The sequence below is a fragment of the Xyrauchen texanus genome, chromosome 42 (genome assembly GCF_025860055.1).
Source record: "Xyrauchen texanus isolate HMW12.3.18 chromosome 42, RBS_HiC_50CHRs, whole genome shotgun sequence".
In the NCBI taxonomy this organism is placed as follows: Eukaryota; Metazoa; Chordata; class Actinopteri; order Cypriniformes; family Catostomidae; genus Xyrauchen; species Xyrauchen texanus.
In genome coordinates this window covers 29,447,387-29,456,092 of record NC_068317.1, presented here as the reverse complement: position 1 = coordinate 29,456,092, position 8,706 = coordinate 29,447,387, and the positions used below count along the sequence as shown (strand labels likewise).

The 8,706-nt window shown below is 39.4% G+C and overlaps 1 protein-coding gene across 3 annotated transcripts in view; it reads left to right on the top strand.

Moving 5' to 3' along the window:
* Positions 1 to 1,842: 1,842 nt before the first annotated feature.
* LOC127635239 (dystrobrevin alpha-like) overlaps positions 1,843 to 8,706 on the top strand; it is a 30,991-nt gene continuing 24,127 nt past the window's right edge. For all 3 annotated transcript variants that reach the window (XM_052115131.1, XM_052115130.1, XM_052115132.1), the window contains exon 1: positions 1,843 to 2,004. The gene's annotated coding sequence lies outside the window, so the exon portion shown is untranslated. The remainder of the gene's footprint in view (positions 2,005 to 8,706) is intronic.

Genomic DNA, 8,706 nt, shown 5'->3' with positions numbered 1-8,706 from the left:
CTCCTGGAGATAGGAGGCAAGGGCTAGGAGCCTACCCCCGTGCAGGACGGGTCTCAACCGGTGGTGGTGGGGTATTGGAGGATGCCGTGTTAGCACACTGAAACAGCAAAGTGATATTGTGAGCAGACTTACCGTACGTTCACACCAGAAGCGGCGAGAGCGTCAAAACTGCCTTCAGCGCTCGAGGATGCTCGTGGACGCTCTGACGTAGTTGAAATAGGCGGCAACGTTTGTTCAGAATGCTTTGTTTTGTGGACTATATTTAAAGGGGCCGTAATTTAAACATCCAGACATGTCGACCATTTATTTTTGCCGACCTATCACAAGTAGCGTATATCCTCATGAACTCTTTAAAATGTGAAAATAAGAAATCGGTCGATGGCAGAAAGTAATTAAAATTATAGTTGTTTGTTATCAAAATAAAATACATTTGTAATAATAACTGTGGTCTTGGTTGTTTTATATCCCTGTAAGCAAACAGGGACAGATCATATATTACTGGGAAACCTGCCACGGCAATAATTAGTTTCTTCTCCATTTTATCTTCGGAACTAATGTTTGGTGGGAACCAAAGTTTACACTGTTGTGTTCTCTAGACTTCGCTAGAGCGGAGCACTTCTATATTCCAATAGGTTGCCGCCGAACCGCATCACAGCTTGTTACCATAATGTTGACTGCACTTGAACTTTCATCTGACGCCCACACCGCCCAAGACTCGCCATGCCGCTTCTCGCCGCTGAGAGACACTGGTTGTCATTGAAAATAAATGACTTCCGGTCGATTTGACGCTCTCGCCGCCTCTGGTGTGAACGCAGGGTTATAAAGCAATGGCTTACATGTGATTGGCTAGAAGTTACCCAGCTAATGGTGCAATGATGTACAGCTGCTAGTCTTCCCGCTAGAACTACGCTGCACTTACATTCCTTTCATATCGCCCAACCCTACTGTGCACTTGTAGCCATACTGCCATTAAGCAGAATGCAATTTGTGACTGCCATGTTTTTTGAATCATCCACTGGAGAGAGGAAGAAGAGGAGGAGGAAGATAGTCTCACACTCACACCATAATCTCCTTGGTTAACCATATTTTCATAATTTATTTTGGGCAGTTGATATTCTAAATTGCAGGGTTACAATACTCACATGTCTTCTATGCAAATCTGTTCAATAAGAATATATATTCCTGCAATTAGAATTAAAAACGTTCTACTGTATTATGTGTTAACAATTGATGTGTCATAATTTAGATCTATAGATCTTTAGACCTAATTACACCTGTCACGTGACATGCACAGACGGCTGAGAGCTTCGGGAAACCCAGCCCAAGCATCACCCATGGCAAGGGACTGCGTGAAGTTCGCGAACATCAGTCTGATTCTTTATCCTGAATGAATTCACTTTCTACAAAACCGCTGCAGTGTTCGGATCCCAAAAATAACTTTGTGCTGATGTGCCAAAAGATGACAAATAATTTATGTGTTGCTAATCTTAAACTAAAGTATGATTGAACTAAATCACCCACCATTCCGCCGTTGTAATGTACAATTGTGGTGAGAAGAATATCAACTCAGACTGCTATTCTGAGATGCGGGTTGGCGCTGTTTTGGGGCACGAGGGAGACCTACACAATATTAGGCAGGTGGTTTTAATGTTGTGGCGGATCGGTGAATTATGTTCATTTGTTAACATGTTCTTAATCTTTATGAGTTGTAGCCTATAACGTTCATTTTTCTCGTTTATACTAATATTTATTAACCGATGGATGGGTACAATGGAGAGATTCCGCATTACGTCATCGCGAGAGGCGCATTACGTCACATCAAAGCAAAAGAACACAAGAGATCTGAGATCGGCGCTGCTCTTTGCGCGTCTCGTGCAACTAAAAGAGGCTTTTGTGTTTAAGCGGCGGGTCTGTTTTGGTTTATATGCGTCGTTTCGGCGCCGATTAGCTTTAGTGAAATAGACGGATTGGATTTGAACCCGTTTTGGCGATGACATGTATTTGGTGAGTAGCAAGTGCACAGCAACCCAGACATTTCTTATAGAGCCTGATTGTCAGTGCTCCACGGTCTACTTTACTATTAAAATGCATGATAAAGATCCTTCAACTATGTCATACATAGCTTATGTATATGTAAATGATTCTGTACTAAATCATTGGCTGTAATCACAAAAGTATGTTGTTCCATTAACCCAATTTTTTTTTTTGCAATTTGAGTTCTTATAAAATCTACTTTTTTATTGCATGCATAATGTATGTATCTATTTGCATGCATTTTGGTTAGGATTTATTTGTCTGTTGGATTACTGTTTGATTTCCTATGCTGTGCTATATTTGCTATATGTTTCCTTATTCAGTCAGTTGTCAGCTTTCAAATGCTCTTGATATTAAAGTTGTTTTTGTGTTTTTTGTTCTTTAAGAGCATTTGGAATTAATTTAAAGTGCTCTTGCAACACCATCTAATTTTATGCGCAAACCAAAGTTGAAAATGGGTATGACTGCAGCAATATCCATCTCTATGATGAGAGCATGATAAAGACATCCCTAAACCGTAAAGCTGTAAGACTGTACCCAGATTTCTGTGCTATTTCATGGTGATACCTAGACAATCACAGTATCATCTGGCTTCTGAGTTACTGTGCTTGATTGGTGGAAACATAGTTAAGTTGATTAATGGCTCACTTTGGTGCACTTGAACAGAATGTAATTCTCATGGAAGCCTCTTAAAACCTTTATGTGTTTCATAACCTATAATAATCTAAAAAAAAACAAAAAACATAATAGAACTTATTGACTGTGCTGTTGATCAGTGGTCCTTAACAGGTTTCGCTAATATTTCGTTTCGACTCGTCCCTCCTTTTCGTAAATAAATAAATAAAATCTGAGTTGCAGTGAGACACTTACAATGGAAGTGAATGTGACCAATTTTTGGAGGGTTTAAACGCAGCAATATGAAACTTATAATTAATTATTATGTTCAAATTTGTTTATTATTTGAGCTGTAAAGTTGTTTAAATCACCTCTTTTACATTTTTGTAAGGTTTTAAGGTTTAAGGCGTAAAGTCGTCATGGCAAAGAAGTTAAAAAATTGGCTATAACTTTACAAAGAAAAGGTTAGTGAGTAATTTATCAATCTAAAATCACGTTAACATGCATAATGTTTACATCTTTTAGTTATACTTTTGAATATACTTTTGCGATTATTTTTACAACATGTTTATGTATTGGCCCCATGCACTTGATTTGTAAGTGTCTCAATATAACCCATATTTTTTGTCTAGTAAAAATGACATTCATATTTATTATAAAAGATTTAGCAAAATACTGTTTAAATGGAAAATAAAATGCCACACCGCAGGACATGTCAATATCCTGTATTTCAAGTCAAATTTTAACATCATTTTTGTGCAGTTATTCTCTATATGTGTTTACTGCAATAATCAGCTTCATAAATCTTCAATTTCTTCTGCAATAATCCCTACATTGATGTTAGCTTTGCCTGGGATACAGCAATGCCATATCTCAAATAGATGCATTATGTGGTTTTGGAAAAATGCAGCAGCATTAGCTATTAGTTACTCCCACAAACAGTGTGATGAGAGTAAGCCAGTGCTAATTACTCAGTGAACATACTCTGAACAGCTGCTGTGTGTAGAACAGGACTCTCTCCTCCAGGTCAGATCTGTCAATATTATATGCCAAGCCACTCCCTATAGGACATTTATCAAAGGAACAGGAATCCAAAAGCATTATGCTTCATTTTCTTCGTTTAAAGCATCGTACTCAATAAATCACGCTAAGAGAGTGACAAAAAACGGAGTAGGACTCAAAATGCCTGGATGCCACAGACTGTCCAAAAGGATATTTATAGGCTTGGAGGTCCCACAGCAGCAATAAATGGAGGAAGAGAGAGAGAGAGAGAGAGAGAGAGAGAGAGAGAGAGAGAGAGAGAGAGAGAGAGAGAGAGAGCGTGCAGAGGAAAGACTCTGTGAAATATGGGATCTCTTTAGAACTGTCCCATTAGAGGGCTTGAATTAGTCTTCCCTAGCAACTCAATCTTCCGTAGTCTCATCATTTTGCCTAATAATTTCACATGGAGTGTCTTTAAACTGCAAACAAGCCTCCAGTCCTTTTGTATACAATGGGTTCCTGAAGTCTGAGGCCATATTGAAAATCTGGGATATTTTCCATTTAAACCTGAAATTAACAAAGTTTTTGGATTTGAAAAAGTAAGTAAAAAAAATGACAAAGGTATTTAAGTATTCTGCATTATTTCTAGGCCACTTATCAAATCTAAGTGATTCTCATGACAACTCGTCATACTTTGTATGATACTGCGAAATCGTAAGATATACAAAATGTACACCTTTTATTCCCATATAGACCAACTAATTAACAAACAGAATTTTGAATCGATACAATACAGGCATCAATCCAGCAACTTATTATGTTTAGTGTTTTACTAAGGGTTGTTCTTTATGTTTAGGTTTGTACGAACCAACTCGTAATGTATGATTTCTTACGATTTTGCCATCTCATAGATTTTTGGACCAATCTCAAATCATGACCAATCTTATCAACCTGGTCATCAAGTTCTTATACATTTTTCTATTCAACTTTTCGCTCAAATTGTTATATCATTTATAACATATTATATGACTTTACAACCACTCATCCCACTATAGTGGTCTCAGACTTTTGGACCCCACTCTAAAGGGCCAGGCTTCCCAATGGAGGGATAGGAGATGGTACAAACTTGCAACCGGAGCTAAGCAAGCCGTCTAAGCCCAACAAGAATGTGAGTCTCACTCATTGGAAGTTAAACATAGAGGCAACATATGCTGGATCCTGACTGGTTCTAATTTCAGTGGGTTGCCATGAATTCTATGGGCTGCTATTGTTGAAGTTAAAGGACCTGACGAAAAGCATTATTTCAAAAACCAGCAGACTTATTGTGGTGACTCATAAATACTGTATAAGAGGGGAGAGGAACATGGTGCTTTCTGAAGGGTATTTGTTTTCCTTTTCCCCTAAGTTTTGTCATAGCTACATAAAAGTTTGATTTCTTTTTCTAGCAATAGTTTGTCTTTGTCCTCCATTTGGTGTAACATGATAGACGGAGTGTTGAAGTAGTGAAGCAAAACACTTAATTATACAGTGGGAGTTTGTTTATCTTGGATGTGAGTTCAATAAGTATCAGATTACTGACGGATTAATATTGTGCAGTGTGTTCTGTGAATCTTACACATCTGCAGGTGAATTTGATAATGATGATTGTTTAGTGTTTTGCCCCTGTGTTGTCATAGTGAAAGTATATCCACAACTGTTCTGAACTCTTGGATCTCTGTGTGATTGTACATTCCTTGAAGTTAATTGAGCATTAAACAGCTTTGTGGAGGAGTTTAGACTGAGGGAGTATTAACTGTTGAGTTTAGTAGACCAACTTTATTTTTCCTCTTACAATTTAATTCAGGTGCCATTTTAAAGTGTAAAAGCAACCTAGTCTTATTTTTTTATGGTTAAAAAAAGTCCTTTTATTCGTTTTTATTTCTTATATTCCTTAAAATTTCTTGAGAAAAAAGGCATGTATGTTGGTGCCAGATGGGCTGGTTTGAGTATTTCTGTAACTGCTCATATCCTGGGATTTTCATGCACAACAGTCTTAGAGTGTAAAGAGAATGGTGTGAAAAGAAAAAAACATCCAGGGAAAACGGCTTGTTAATGACAGAGGTCAGAGGAAAATGGCCAGACTGGTCCAAGCTGACAGGAACATGACAGTAACCCAAATAACCACACGTTACAACAGTGCAATGCAGAGAAGCATTTCTGAATATACAGCACGTTGAACATTGAGGCGGATGGGCTACAGCAGCAGAAGACCCCTCTGTGTACCACTGCTGTCAGCTTAGAACAGGAAACTGAGGCTGCAGTGGGCACAGGCTCACCAAAACTTGGCAGTAGATGATTGGGAAAACATGCCTGGTCTGACGAATATCGATTTCTGCTTCGACATTCAGATGGAAGGGTCAGAATTTGGCGTAAACAACATGAATTCATGGATGCATCCTGCCTTGTGTCAACGGTTCAGCCTGGAGGTGGTGGTGTATTAATGGTGTGGGGAATGTTTTCTTGGTACACATTAGGCTCCTTAATACCAGTTGAGCATTGTTTAAATGCCACAGCCTACCTGAGTATTGTTGCTGACCATGTGCATCCCTTTGTGACCATGGTCTACCGATCTTCTAATGGCTACTTCTTACAGGATAACGTGCCATGCCACAAAGCACACATCCTTCAGCGCCAGCCACAGGGGAACACAGAGGAAAAAACACTCTCTGCATAGATTTTTGCAGATAACCATCTTTTGGCATCGAGTTGACGCACCTTTGACAGCGGTTACAGCCTCAAGTCTTTTTGGGTATGATGTGGCGAGCTTTGCACACTTGGATTTGGGGATGTTCTGCCATTCTTCTCTGCAGGACCTCTCAAGCTCCATCAGGTTGGGGACCATCGGTGGACAGCCATTTTCCATTGGACTGGTCTCTCCAGAGATGTTCGATTGGGTTCAAGTCCGGGCTCTGGCTGGGCCACTCAAGGACATTCACAGAGATGTCCCTATGCCACTCTTGCATTGTCTTGATGAGAGCTGTGCGCTTAGGGTCATTGTCCTGTTGGAAGGTGAACATTCGGCCCAGTCTGAGGTCCTGAGTGCTCTGGACAAGGTTTTCATTAAGAATATCTGTAATTTGCTGCGTTCAGATTTCCTTCAACTGGAGTCCTCCAGTCCCTGCTGCTGAAAAACACCCAACCACCATGCTTCACTGTTGGGATGGTATTGTGCAGGTGATGAGCGGTGCCTGGTTTCCTCCAGACATGACGTTTGGAATTGAGGCCAAACAGTTCAATCTTCATTTCATCAGACCAGAGAATCATGTTTCTCACAGTCTGAGAGTCCTTTAGGTGCTTTTTTATGTCTTGCAGTGAGGAGAGGCTTCCGTCTGGCCACTCTGCCGTAAAGCTCAGATTGGTGGAGTGTTGCAGTGACGGTTGTCCTTCTGCAAGCTTCTTCCATCTCCAAACATGATCTCTGGAGCTCAACCAGAGTGAACATCAGGTTATTGGTCAGCTCTTCTACCAAGGCCCTTCTCCAATGATTGCTAAGTTTGGATGGGTGGCCAGCTCTAACAAGATTCCTGGTTGTTCCAAACTTCTTCCATTTAAGAATTATGGAGGCCACTGCTCTTGGGAACTTTTAATGCAGCCAAATTTGTTTGTAGCCTTCCCCAGATCTGTGCCTTGACACAATCCTGTCTCGGAGCTCTACAGTCTGTTCCTTTGACCTCATGGCTTGGTGTATGCATTTCCAAATCATGTCCAATCAAATGAATTTTCCAATCAAAGTGTAAAAAAAATGGGATGCACCTGAGCTAAATTTCAAGTGTCAAGAATTTTTTAAACAATGTGTTATTTCAGTTTTTTTGCAACATCACAAAATGTGAAAACAAAATGAAGGGGTATGAATGAATTTAGCACTTTTATATAGCATTTGACACTACACTCAAAGCACTTTACACAGTGTACTCTCCTCAACCAGCTATTGATGGAGAGGAGAGAGTAGAATTATACAGACAGTTAATAGATGGGGATTATTAGGATGCCATGATTGATGAGGGCCAATGGGGGAAATTTGGCCAGGACTCTTTTCGAGAATTGTCATGGGATTTTTAATGACCTCAGAGAGTCAGGATCTCAGTTTAACAACTCATCCGAAGGACGGTGCCTTTTTACAGTATAGTGTCCGCATCACTATATTGTGTCATTAGGACCCACACAGACCGCAGGGTGAGCACCCCCTGCTGGCCTCACTAATACCTCTTCCAGTAGCAACCTTAGTTTTCCCCAGGAGGTATACCATCCAGGTACTGCCCAGGCTAAACGCTGCTTAGCTTAGTGGGCAACTGGTCTTGAGCTACAGGGTGATATGTACTTGAATGCACTTTATCTAAAAATTCTACTAGACGATATAGCTGTCAAGAAGTTGATATTGGAATGAATGTCACAGCAGAACTCTTGTTATGTTATTTAAATTGTATTTTTTAAATCAAAGTCAAAAGTTCAGGGTCTTGTGTGCCCATACCTCAAAATGTAACAATGTGTAAATTGTTACAGAGGAGCAGTGTGGACATAGACAGGGAGTTATTTACACAGTTTAGTTGCTAAGAGCAATATCAGCACATTAAAAACTGCAGAATGGAACAAACTTTGTTTCCATATCTTGGGTACTTTTGAGAAATAAATAGTTTGAAAATAATACAAAAAATAGTCAAGTTCAATACACCAAATTGATTAGAGGTTGATGATTCATCTTTTGTTATTTTTAATTAGCACCAATAGTGCTAAATGTTAAAAAATGTTGGCTGATTAATAGTATCTGCCTTTTCCACCTCTTCTGTTATGTGTATTATTTCAAAGTCCCTAAACAAATACCAAAATGATCAATTGTAACTCCATCTAGAGCTTTCAAGCTACATCCACCAATCTCAGCACCCCTTCAGACTGTTCTGACATAGTGTGCGTTGTCTTTTCTTACTTCATTTTAAACGTTTAGACAAGGCTTTGTCAAACCAACATCAGAGTTCATCTTGACAAACTTTACTATCTAGTTAACTTTTGCAATTAACTGTATAAAATAGTAAACTATATGCA